A 12196-nucleotide genomic window follows, 5' to 3' on the forward strand; every position below is an offset into this window, starting at 1 on the left:
TCCCCAGGCACAAATATAGGCTGGGGGGAGAATGGCTGGAGGGCAGCCCTGAGGAGATGGACTTGGGGGTGGGAGGAGATGAGAAGCTCCACATGAGCCACTGGTGAGCACTGGAGCCCAACTGCATCCTGGGCTGCATCAACACAAGTGTGGCCAGCAGGGCCAGGGGGGTGATTCTGCCCCTCTGCTCTGCCCTGGTGAGACCCCACCTGGAGTTCTGTGCACAGTTCTGGTGCCCTCAGCACAAGAAAGATATAGACCTGTTGGGGAGGGTCCAGAGAAGGGCCACCAAGATGATCCAAGGCCTGGAGCAGCTCTGCTATGAAGACAGGATGAGAGAGTTGGGGTGTTCAGCCTGGAGAAGAGAAGGCTCCAAGGACACCTTGCAGCACTTTCCAGTACTTGAAAGGGGCTCCAGGAAGGCTGGGGAGGGGCTTTTCATCAGAGAAGATAGTGACAGGACAAGGGGTAATGGTTTTAAACTGAGACGGGGGAGATTTAGGTTAGATATTAGGAAGAAATTCTTCACTATAAGGGTGGTGAGGAGCTGGGATGGGTTGCCCAGGGAGGTTGTTGATGCCCCATCCCTGGAAGTTTTTAAGGCCAGGTTAGATGAGGTTTTGTGCAACCTGATTCTAGTGATTCTATGATTCTATGCTAATTGGCTGCACCACAATCTCATATGCACAGCAGGTTCTACCATGTGCAGTAACTGGAAAAATCCACTACAGCATTAGAATACCACCTATGTTTGTGATCTTTTACAGATAAAGGGGCTTTAGTCCCAAATATACAAATTAGAATCATATACAAATAGAATCATAGAATCATTAAGGTTGGAAAAGACCTCTAAGATCATCAAGTCCAACCAACAATACCAACTAAGCCACATCCTGAAGTGTCACGTCTAGGAAGTTATTAGTGACACAAAAGGCTAATGAAAGAGGACACATTTGACAGATTCATCTCTAGTAATAGGAGGAGAGACATTTGGTCTTTTACCTGGAACTGGAGAGGAATGTGAGCAGGATAAAAAAACAATGTTGGCATTTATGGCATATCAGCATCAAGGTGAAACCAAAAGGGAGCATTTTGTTTAAATAGTGTTGTACTGTAAAAATAGCTTATTTTTATCTTCCATCACATTTTGTTGAAACTCTCCTGGACTTAAAGATCCTTTTGAAAAATCAAGAACTTTTGCTTTCTTTTTGTACCCCAGAGCAGTGGTGTAGCCAGTCTGTGTCTCCAAATGTGCTGTATAATGTCAGGTAACAGACCTGAAGGAGAGAGATGAAGGATGCAGACAAGGATCTGTTTGAGTGTGAAGCACAGCAACAATAAAGAGAATTTCACTGTTCCAGGAGGCACCAAAGCAGCCAGAGAGATGCCTTGTTTCACAGCATTAGTCAAGCACCTTTTAATTCACATGGGCAATCCCTCTGCAGTGGAAGAACTGAAGGATGTAAAAGAGCCCATAAAGAGACCAGACCTGGCCTGATCAAGTGTGGCAAAGACAAAGATGACCAGTCTGTCTCTGTTCTATTTTATCATCTCCAAGTGCTACTGAAATATCACAAAACTACCTAGGAAATGAGTTTTTCAAGTTCATCTTCTTCCTTCTGTGGCCCCCAAGGGCAGGTACTTCATGCAGTTGAGGGCCGAGGGGTGTCTTCCCAGAAATCCCAAGCAGCTCTGCCACGCACAGGAGTTCTGCACCAGGCACCCTGCTGCCCTTCTGGGCAGCGTGTGTCTCCTGGGGACACAGCCCCTGGCAAAGCTCTGCTGGGTGTGCACCAGGGTGCCTGGCTGCCAGACGATGCCATTCTTCTGGAAGAAGGTGCTCCCCGAGGCTGTTTGCTCAGTGAAAGGGCCAGGGTCACTGACAGAGCCCATCATCTCGCTGCAGTGCAACTCTGTTGACATGTCTTTACTCCCGGGGAAAATCTGCCTCATTGTCTTCCCTGACCCTCAGCACATATGACTTAGCCACGCACTAATTATCTCCTGCAGTGCCAGTGGAGGAATAAGCCATGGGGAATATGTTGTCTGCAAGCTCTGGGGGATAGGATTCACCAGGAGACCTTCAGCTTGGCCAGAAGAATATCCCCCAAAATACCTTCCTGGCCAAGAGAAAAGAGTCCCCCGGAGGGTAGTTTGGAGTGATGAGTAAATCCCCCTCTGCAGTGCCAATCTCCAGACTACAATGGGAAACAGGGAGACCAGCCCTTGGCCGGAACCTACACAAAGATCCTGGCAAATTCTGGCTGGGAAGGGTGGCCTAATCTGCTGTAATTTAGACATCTCCAAGTTAGACACCGAAATGTGAGCTTGGGCCCTGAGGCCTCCAATACAGTCAGAGGAAAAGAAACAGGCACTTCATCACAGCCAAGGAGGAACTTTGCATGACAGGAGTCATGTTCCCACCAGCACTTTGGTCAAGCTTGAATAATTTTGTTCCTCTTCCCTACTACCAAGTGGAAGTGGTACCATCTTCTCAGGTCACCTCCTCACAAAGCCATTCCTTTCAGAGCGTGTGAGCAGGAGAGCAGCTCTCATGAGCTCATCTCAAGACACCTACCCTGTGTGAGCTCAGCCACTTCAGGACAAAAATAGCTCTGGGATTACTACTGTTGTAGTATTTTATTAGTCTTCTAAAAATAGGGTAGCTAAGGCATAAGAAATAAGGAAGTGAAGGAAGAAGTGAAGAGAATCTGAAGACCATACGTAGCCCCTCAATTGTCAGTGAAGAACAGTGCACGTAGTAAACATACCTGAGATCCTAGGGATAGGAAATTCCCAAACATGACCCTGGCAAAGGACAGGCTGAATACATTGCTGTGGTTACCTATTAACTCCAGCTCTCCCCATGTGCACGGAGGGGCAGTGGTGGGAAGCTCACCCACACTGCAGGGACCAGCAAGGCCAGCAGTCACTGTGGCGTGTCCTGCTCACAGTCCTGCCAGAGATTTTCCTGGTGCCTCTGTGCTGCCCTGGCACTCTGCACTGTGGTACATTTGCTGCCAGTGAGCAGGTTAATGATTGGCAAGAAGATTCAGAATATCCAGTATTACAGTCAAGATGTGTTGTCCAGTTGCACCCAAAGCTCGGGCAGCCCTGCTGGCCAGAGCAGCAGCTCTCAGCACCCTGGCCTCAGAGAGTAACATTCATCTTCCCCAGCACACAGTGGAATAAAATCAGGTAGAGGAGATGACTGCAATGCAAAGCAGAGTGGGGATGGCTGTGGCAAAGCACCTCTGTCTCACAAGGCAGAAGTGGCAGCCGGGAGCATCCTCTGCCCTGCACGGCTGGGGGGAAACCACCCCACACTCTTCCCTGCCCTCCCATTATAGAGCAGCACAGCAGAGCTGGGCCTTGCATTGCTTGGGAAAAACAAGCAGCCCTGTGCTGGCTGCTCTGCAGCCTGGGGCATGGTCTGGCTGGCTCAGGATTAGCTACAGAAACAGCAAATGAGAAGGGGAGGGGGAGAAATGCCCTGAAGCAAAGCAATAAAATGAGAGGGGTGAGGACAGGAAGGTTTGGACTTCTCAGCTTGGCCACCATCTCTTTTGCTGTGGGCAAAGTCCTCCTGCCTCCTCCCCTCACACCATCATCTGCCCTGTGCATTGTTTGACCTGCTAGGACTGTGGGAAAAGCAGGCATGAGAGAGAGCTGATGTCCTTGTGGGTGCCCATCCCCTGACCCCCTCTGCCTGCTCTCTCCTACCCGTGTCCCCCAACATCAAAGTGCTGTTCTAACCTGAGAAGCAGATCAGTGCTGTTGTTCTCTCTGTGCCCAGGCTTGGGGCAGGTTGATTTTAAAAGGAAGACTCGACCTGTCCTCACTCTGCAGGGCTGACACTGACACTGCTCTTGGAGGGAGAGCTGGAGTCCCCTCTGCATCGGGCAGCGTCAACAAGAGGGGAAAAGATCAATAAGTACACTCCAAAGAGCAGGGTCACTTGTGCAATCCCCCTCCAGCCCCAGGTTCAGCCTGGGGAGCATCGCTGAGTCGCCAGGGATGCTCCCCAAGAGAAGCAGTGATGCCACCACACATCAGCCCCTGGGGCAGGCTGAGTGGGTGCTCTGTGGAGAGGCAACCCCCAGGTGCTGCTGCTCCTGGTGCCAGGCAGGTCCCTGGCAGCTGCCAGGGTGGAAAACCAATACATGAGAAACAGATGAGTTTTGGGTTCAGGCTGCTGTGCAGACCCGGTGTCAGTGCAGGGTCCCTTGTACTACTTGTCCTGGATTTCAGGGTAATTGATCCATCCCACAAATGTTTCCTGCAACCCCGATGCCAGGATTTTGATTGATCTGAGGGCGTGTAGATGCTAGAGCAGTACTCTGAGGCCAGCTCAGAGCTGGTGCTTTTCCTGCTCCCTGGTACGTTAGCAGCCTTCCATGAGCCAGGGACCTCCCAGAAGCAAATGGGCAACAGAAAACTCCCTGTCCCTAACTGTGGGTCACCTCCAAATGGAGATGGGACACCCCGTAGGTGCACAGCGAGGACACTGCAGAGGTGGAACTATCTCAGCAACCAAACCACAGGGTGGTTCTGCAGCAGCGAGGGAAGGAGGGGGTCAGTGCTGCTGAGAAGGCAGAAATGTTAGTTTGGAAGCTTGTGAGATGAGCTGATACACTGGGCAAATCAGAGGCAGGACCAGAACTTCAGGGGATGCCAGAATGGAAACAAGAAGGCCTAAGAGGGTCTTCAAAGCAAAGCCAATTAGTGTTAAAGAATTAGGGGAGGGGGAGAGGGAGGTGCCACATCAACAGCAGCTGTCTGAGAGGAGCTTTTTGCAGAGCACAGGAGTGGGGATGAGCAGAGCAAGGCTGCAAATACTGAGATCATGAAAAATAATTTGTTGGGACAGAGCTCATGGGAAAGGGATGGCACCCTCAGATGGACACAGAAATACCCCTCCAAAACCTCTGCACAACATATCACAATGGTGGTTCACCAGGTTGTGCAAGAGATTCAGTTTTGGGAGTCCTTGCTGAGTTTGAAGCCTTTAGGATTCATCTCTTATTTTTTCTTCCTAGGTAATTTTTATGCAACTCGTACATGTCACAGATCCTCACTAACACCTGGCCAGGAAGTACAAGGGGGACCTGGCAAATTCATGCCTGTTGGTATATAGTGTGCTGTCCCAGATGAAATGCTGGCAGCCTCAGCCCTCACTCCATCCCTCCTCCCCCAGGGCAAAGCATTTTAACTTAAACTGGTGAATGGGGTTTCAGCTTGTGCCTCAATGAGTGCTCAATCTCATTGGTGATGGCAACTGCAGTGAGCCAAGGTCTGTGGGCAGAAGGGTTTTTAATATATTTTCTTTTTAAACACCCAAGATCACTGGAGAAATCACAGGAAATTTCAGGCACATCGAGCTCCTTCCACCTCTCAGCTGGCACACTCCAGCAGCTGAAGCACCCAGCATCTGACCCTAACTTGTTAGGCACTGTAACTCAGTCAAGTTAAATTAAATGCTTATTCCCTGAATCTCTTAGGAGCCCCAACTTGTGAATTGTTTTAGCTCAAGACCCAACTGCTTCTCCTTTCAATTCTCAAATTCCCTGGTTTGGTCCCAGGTGCATTGGCCAAGATGATGTCCATCATCTCCTTTAAAACAACAAACAGACAAACAAAGGAGATGCTGTCCTTCACACCCCCCTCCAATAAAGTGCCTTCAGCAGCTAAAACCAAATCCCAAGTATCAGAGACTTATAATGACATCGTGAGAGTTAGCAAGGCAGAAGCTCCCCTGGTGATTGTAACAACACCGGTGCTTGAGAAGACTCTTCGCTTCAAGGCATCTGGAATTGCTCTTGCAAGATCCATTGTCAAATGAGCTTTTTCCTTTGTTTAAAAATGTCAGCCTGAAGACCCCTGCCAGAGTGGTGGTATAGCCTGCTTGGGTTCACTCTGGCTCCCACAAGGCTTCAACAGTTCTCTTTGCCCCTCCTTGTCTCCAGGCTTAATTAGGAAATCATTTATCTTTATTGGCACTCTCTTTCCCCTGCTGCTTTGGCATTATTATTATTTTTTGCCTTCATTCCAGAGCAGTGAGCTGTACAGGGAAGACCACAGCCCCATTCATTGTGGGTGGAGAATAATCTACAGCAGGGAGCTCTACAAGGAAGACCCCAGCAATGAATGTGCCCCAACTGGCATTGCCTGAGGGACTACTGTACAGCAGCAGGAGAGGAGGGTATCCCTTGGCTCCACTTTCAGGCTAACAATAGGGATTCCTGGTGATACTGAAAGTAGGACACTACTCCCAAGAGATGTCATATGGTCAGCCTGTCCCAAACTGAACTGCCAACCCTCTCCAATCTAATGATATGCCTACTTCATCACTCCAGCAATCTCCCTTGGTAAAAGAGTACACAAAGAGAAGAGGCTGTAAGGACAGCCACAGCTGGGAGACTCCCAGGCTCCTGGACCCCCCTGACTCTAGCTGAACATCTACACCTCTCAGGGCCAAGCCCTGAGCACAGCCTGAACTAGGGTAGGTTCTCTGCACCTCTGCAAACAGAAACACCTTTGGCTTTCTCCACAACTGGCATTTGACCATTTGCCAGGACAATTAGAGAGTCAAAACCCAACCTTCAATTCCTGGGAACCAGCAGCCTCAGCCAGATCTCAGACACACTCAGCAAAAAACAAGATGCCTTTGGCAGCTCAGAGGGAGAGGCATCACCAAGCTGTGCTGCAACTGCTGCCTGCAGTTCTCCCTGGGTCATTTCTATGGGTTCTCCATCAACTGTATTTTATTTAAATAGAGCTGGAGATAATATTCCAGCCAATGCTTTCTTTCACCTTAAAGAGAAGTTCCTCTTCATGCAAGCCAGGCTTGCCCCAGCCTGTTACTAATTACATATGGAACATGCAGTTCAGAGAGGAGGAATCAGAATTGTTCCCCTCCCTCCAACAAATACCCACTGAAAAAAAAAAACAAACACCAAACCTGACTGCTTTGTCTGATGGCACCAGAATTTTTACCAGTAAGTATATAAAACAAGAGGGAAAATGATGGATAGAAAAGCTGAAGACCTGACTTGCTATTAACTGCTCCTGTCCTTTCACAGCATCCACTTCCTTATTTTCAAACAGATCTCCTACTGCAGGAAGGCCAGTGGAATCAGATGAAAACTTGATCACCAAAGCAAAGGTCACACCTTCTAGTTTGACATCTCAGGGGTCTTTAAACACACAGGGAGGAAAGGCAGCCACAGAGCAGCAGAGGAACAAGTCACAGAGGGCAACCATGCTCTTCCTGTTTCCCATCCTAATCCTCTGCACGTTGCCTAAGGACCACAGAGTTGCAGGCAGAGTCAGATGCAGAGCTGTGCCCAGCTCTGCCAGGGAACTACAGCACCAAGGGAAACACTATGGACAACAGCTCATCAATTAGATTTGAAGGGGGAAGGAGGTTGGGGGGCAAGGGGCATGCCAATGTTTGTGGGACAGTGTGCTAGCAAGGTCCTTTGGGCTGCTGTCTCAGTGGAGGTAGCAGATGGAGTGCCATGCAACAGCAAAGACACAAGGGTTATTGATGGGTTAGAAACCACAGCAGCACCTCAGAATGACCAGGTAGCAATTAGGGCTCCTCCCCTCAGAAAGGTGGTGAGATCAATAGCCCAACTGTAGACCAGCCACACCAAAGCAGGCAGCATAGGCAGCAAGCAGGAGGAGTTGGAAGTCACTGTGCAGCTGGAAAACTGAGTTGCCATCATGGAAACATGGTGAGATGACTGACACAGCTGTATGCTGTACTTGATGACTACAAACTCCTCAGAAGGGACAGGCAAGTGGGAGAGGTGGTGGGGTGGCCCTGGATGTTAGGGAGTGTTTTGATTGCCTAGCACTTAACAGTGGTGACAATCAGGTTGAGTGTTGATGCATAAGAAGCAGTGGGAAGGCCAACAAGACAGATACCATGGTGAGTCTGTGATAGACCACCCAGCCAGGATGAAGAGGCAGATGACATATTCTGTAAGCTGCTGAGAGAAGTCTCACCATTGCTAACCCTTGTTTTCATGGGGGTTTCAACTTCCCAGATGCCTGCTAGAGATGCAATACAGAGGAGAAGAAAAAGTCTGGGAGGTTCCTGGGATGAGTGGAAGGTGAGAGAGCCAACCAGGGAAGGTGCCCTGCTGGACCTGCTGTTTGTCAACAGGGAAGGACTTGAAGGTACTGTGATGGTTGGTGGCTATCTTGGGCATGGTGACCCTGAAAAGATAGAGTTCTCTAATCTCAGTGAAGCAAGGAGGGTCTCTGCAGAACTGCCAGCTAGGACCTCTGGTGGCAAGACTTGGGCTTCTTTCAGAGATTTGTTAACAGAGCTCCTTGGGATGCAGTCCTGAAGGGCAAAGGAGTCCAGGAAAGCTGGATGCTCTTTGAGAAGGAAATCTTCAGGGCTTTGAGCTTTGGTTGGAAGTCAGGTAAAAAAAGGAGAGTGTGTGGCCTTTGGAACAAAAAGCATGCCACTCAGGGGAACTACAAAGATGTCATGAAGCTAGGCAGGGAGAAAATTAGGAAGGCCAAAGCCCAACTAGAACCAGCCCCCCAGGCTGGCAGATAGGGATGGGGAGCTGAATGGAGCCCCCATAATCCAAGGAGAAATGGTTAGTGACCTGCTGTACCCCTTAGACACATACAAGTCCATTGAGCTGGATGGAATCTCCCCATGGGTACTGAGGGAGCTGCAGAAGTGCTCACCAAGCCACTTTGCATTGTCTGTCAGCAGGATGGGCTTACTGAGGAGGTCTCAGTTCACTGGAGGTTGGCACATGTGAGCCCATCTACAAGATGGGACAGAATGAAGAGCTGGGGAGCTCCAGGCCTGTCAGCCTGACAGTGCTGAGGAAGGTTATGGAACAGATACTCATCTGCTATCACATAGTGCTTGCAGGACAAGTCCATCCAGCCCAGTCAGCATGGGGTTGTAAAAGCCAGGACCTGCTTGACCAACCTGATCTCCTTCTATGACAAAGTGACCCTCTTGGTGGGTGAGGGAGAGGCTGTGGATGTTGTCTAACTTAGAATTCAGTAAAGCCTTTGGTACTGTTTCCCATGGCATTCTCCTGGTCTGCTTATGGCCTGCATGGGTATATGCTTTGCTGGGTAAAAAACTGGTGGGCAGGAGTGTTGATCTTCCTGAGGATAGGAAGGTTCTGCAGAGGAGCCTGGGCAGGCTGGATGAATGGGCTGAGGCCCAATGTCAAGGTCAAAGGCTGGGTCCTGCACTTGGGTCACAACAACCCCATGCAATGGTTCAGGCTTAGAGCACAGTGGTTGGAAAGTGCCTAGCAGAAAAGGACCTGGAGGTGTTGGTCAACAGCAGCTGAATATGAAGCAGCATGTGCCCAGGTGGCCAAGAAGACCACCAGCATCCTGGCTTGTATCAGCACTAGTGTGGCCAGCAGGACCAGGGATTGGGGAGGTTGCACCTTCAATCCTGGGGTCAGTTTTGGGTCCCTCATGACAAGAAGGACATTGAGGGGCTGGAGTGTGTCCAGAGAAGGGCAACAGAGCTGGGAAAGGGTCTGGAGAACAAGTCTGAGCAGGAGCAGCTGAGGGAGCTGGGGGTGTCCAGCCTGGAGACCAGGAAGCTGAGGGGAGACCTGCTGGCTCTGCAGCTGCCTGAGGAGGTTGGAGCCACAGGGGGTTGACAACAAATGAGAGAACCAGAGGAAATGGTCTCAAGTTGCCCAGGGGAAGTTGTCCCCAAAGGGAAAAAAAACAAACCAAAAAGGTTTTCAGGCCCTGGCTCAGGCTGCCCAGGGCAGTAGTGGAGTCACCATCCCTGGGGGGATTAAAAAGCTGTGTAGATGTGGTGCTGAGGGATGTGGTTTCGTGGTGGGCTTGGCAGTGCTGGATTAATGGTGGGACTTGGTGGTCTTAAAGGCCTTTTCCAACCAAAATAATTCTATGATATCCTGGCAGGGCTCATTTTGCCTGGCACCAGCAGAAAACTCTATGAGGTCTTTTCAAGAAAGATGCCATGAACGTGGCCAGGTGCTGCACAGTCTGTGAAGCTTTTTGCCTTGTGTACTTTCTCTATTTCTAGCCCTCTGGAAACTCCACTGTCCTCTGAACTGAAAGGAAGAGCAGAGGACTTGCAGGAGACCAGTGTTATCTCTAAGTAGAGCCAGATGTATAAACCCTGTTATTCTTGAATTAATCATAATAGAGTCAGCCTTCCCTTCTGTGCTTTACAGTTGAGGATGTTTATCCTTCCCTGAAGCCTACTCCTAACATGCTGGAAGCAGTAATGCACATCCATGTCCCATGTCCTGTTTTGGGTTCCTCTACTAAACTCAGCCCCACTAACTACTTAATGGAGATATGCAAAGTCAGGAGGGGTCCCTCAAGCCTAACTCTGCATGCACAGAGCATGAGTTGATGTTTATTGCATGCCATCAGGACCAGAAGGAGACAGGTCCAATGGCAGTGAGCCCTCTGCTCTTGAGATCTTTTTAAGTACTGAGACCTAGCAAAGCTGGTGGAACACCTGCAGAAGTGTTCCCACACTGCTGACTGCTCAGCAAGGGTTACGGTCAGCAAGAGGTTACGGTCTCAGAGCCATTGCAGCTCAACAGCTGCTTGAGTCTGGTCTCCATATCCAGGCTCCAGGTGCCATATGGGCACCTCTCCACCTACTGGAATGTTTTCTTGGCAGCAGGGAGCTGAAGCAGGGACAGGAAGCAAATCTGGGGACAAATCATCTGGGGATGCTTTGAGCTCACACCTCTGCTTCTGAGGGAACCTCAGACACTGGAGGAGGCAGGTGCTCATCTTTCTTTAAAATGTTTATTCTTGGGCTTATTTTACCAGCAGGAAGCACTTGTAGCAGGCACATGTCTCTGGTCTGGAACTGCAGGCTGTGTGCCAGCGTGTTGCCATGGAAACTGGTAAATGCAAAATAATTACGACTTGACAGTAGTGTCCTGAGGAAAGAGGATCAACCTGCTTCCAAATGTTCATGTCCCTGACCCAGGGAGTGTGTGCCCCCCTCTGCCCTGCAGTGGGTGGGATGCCATCCAGTCACAGCTTCACGCTGGACACTGGAAGCCAAGAGGCAAGGAGGGATGATGATTCCTGGGAGCACAGCAGGGAAACACTGCAAGAAGTTCATCTTGACATGGTCAGGATCCCTCCCCCGAGAGTTTTGCAGGGTGTTTGGTCTGGGGCTGATTGCTCCCTAGGCCTGACAGAAACAGCTCCCCAGCATCTCTGCAAGACCCCAGCACCAGAAGCTGGGGGTCCCCCCAACCTCCTGCCCAGGGGGACAGAGTGTCCACCCAGGGTGTATCCGCAGCCTTCCCACGCCCCGCTACAGCGGGTGGTGCAGACATTCCTCCAGGGCATCCCAGCTCCAGTGCCCATCAGTAAACAACTGAGGCCACCAGGCTGACAGAAACCCTGCAGACAGCAGAGGCAGGGACAGTTCTGCCCAGACAGCCCTTCCTGAGCCCACAGCATCCACTGGATATGAGTCAGTTATCCTGGACCCGCTGGTGTTTCTAGCCTGTCTTCCACTGACCACCACCTCATCCCAAAAAAGCCATGAATCCTACAGTTATCACAAAGGAGGTCAACCATTTGGGTGTGACTTTGAAATCAAAACCAACAGGATTGAAATTAAATTAGACTAATTGACAATGACTCATTCAGGCACCAACTGATTTTTGTAACTGATTTTTTAGTGGCTTCTAATTTTAAAAACTAATACTCTGTCAAGTTCACAATGAGAAGAGATCATCTATTTTTCACACACTCAGGCAGAATATATGTTAGCAAAGAATTAGCTTCAGGTTTTCCAAGGGGTTTGGCTGTTGCAAGCTGACTTTGCTGCTGGCTAGGTCACAATATATGAGTGCAAGCATAGTCATGATTATGGAATAATTTTAAGATACTGTGCCCAGGGTTACACAATGTCTTGCATGAGGCAAGGCCTTGGTGGGTGACTACAGACACTAATCAGACAGTATTGTGATGTGCTCTTGCATCCTTGCAGTTGCTGGACATGTTTCAGTTCACCTGAATTCAGCAGAGAGCAGAGGGGCCCCTCCCTGCTGCTGGTGGCCGCTGCGGCGACTGCTGAGTCAGGAGAGCTTCTGCACTGAGCCCCCTAACCACAAAGCAGGACCCACCCCAGGTACCTGAGCTGCCTACAACCATCCTGCAGCCAGCAGGG

General features: G+C 50.0%; 1 protein-coding gene across 1 annotated transcript in view; it reads right to left on the reverse strand.

Moving 5' to 3' along the window:
- Positions 1–12196, reverse strand: part of NRG2 (neuregulin 2) — a 184945-nt gene that overhangs the window by 59239 nt on the left and 113510 nt on the right. The gene's annotated exons all lie outside the window — the stretch shown is intronic.

This window comes from Chaetura pelagica, unplaced genomic scaffold (genome assembly GCF_000747805.2).
Source record: "Chaetura pelagica isolate M959 unplaced genomic scaffold, ChaPel_1.0 scaffold183, whole genome shotgun sequence".
NCBI lineage: Eukaryota > Metazoa > Chordata > Aves > Apodiformes > Apodidae > Chaetura > Chaetura pelagica.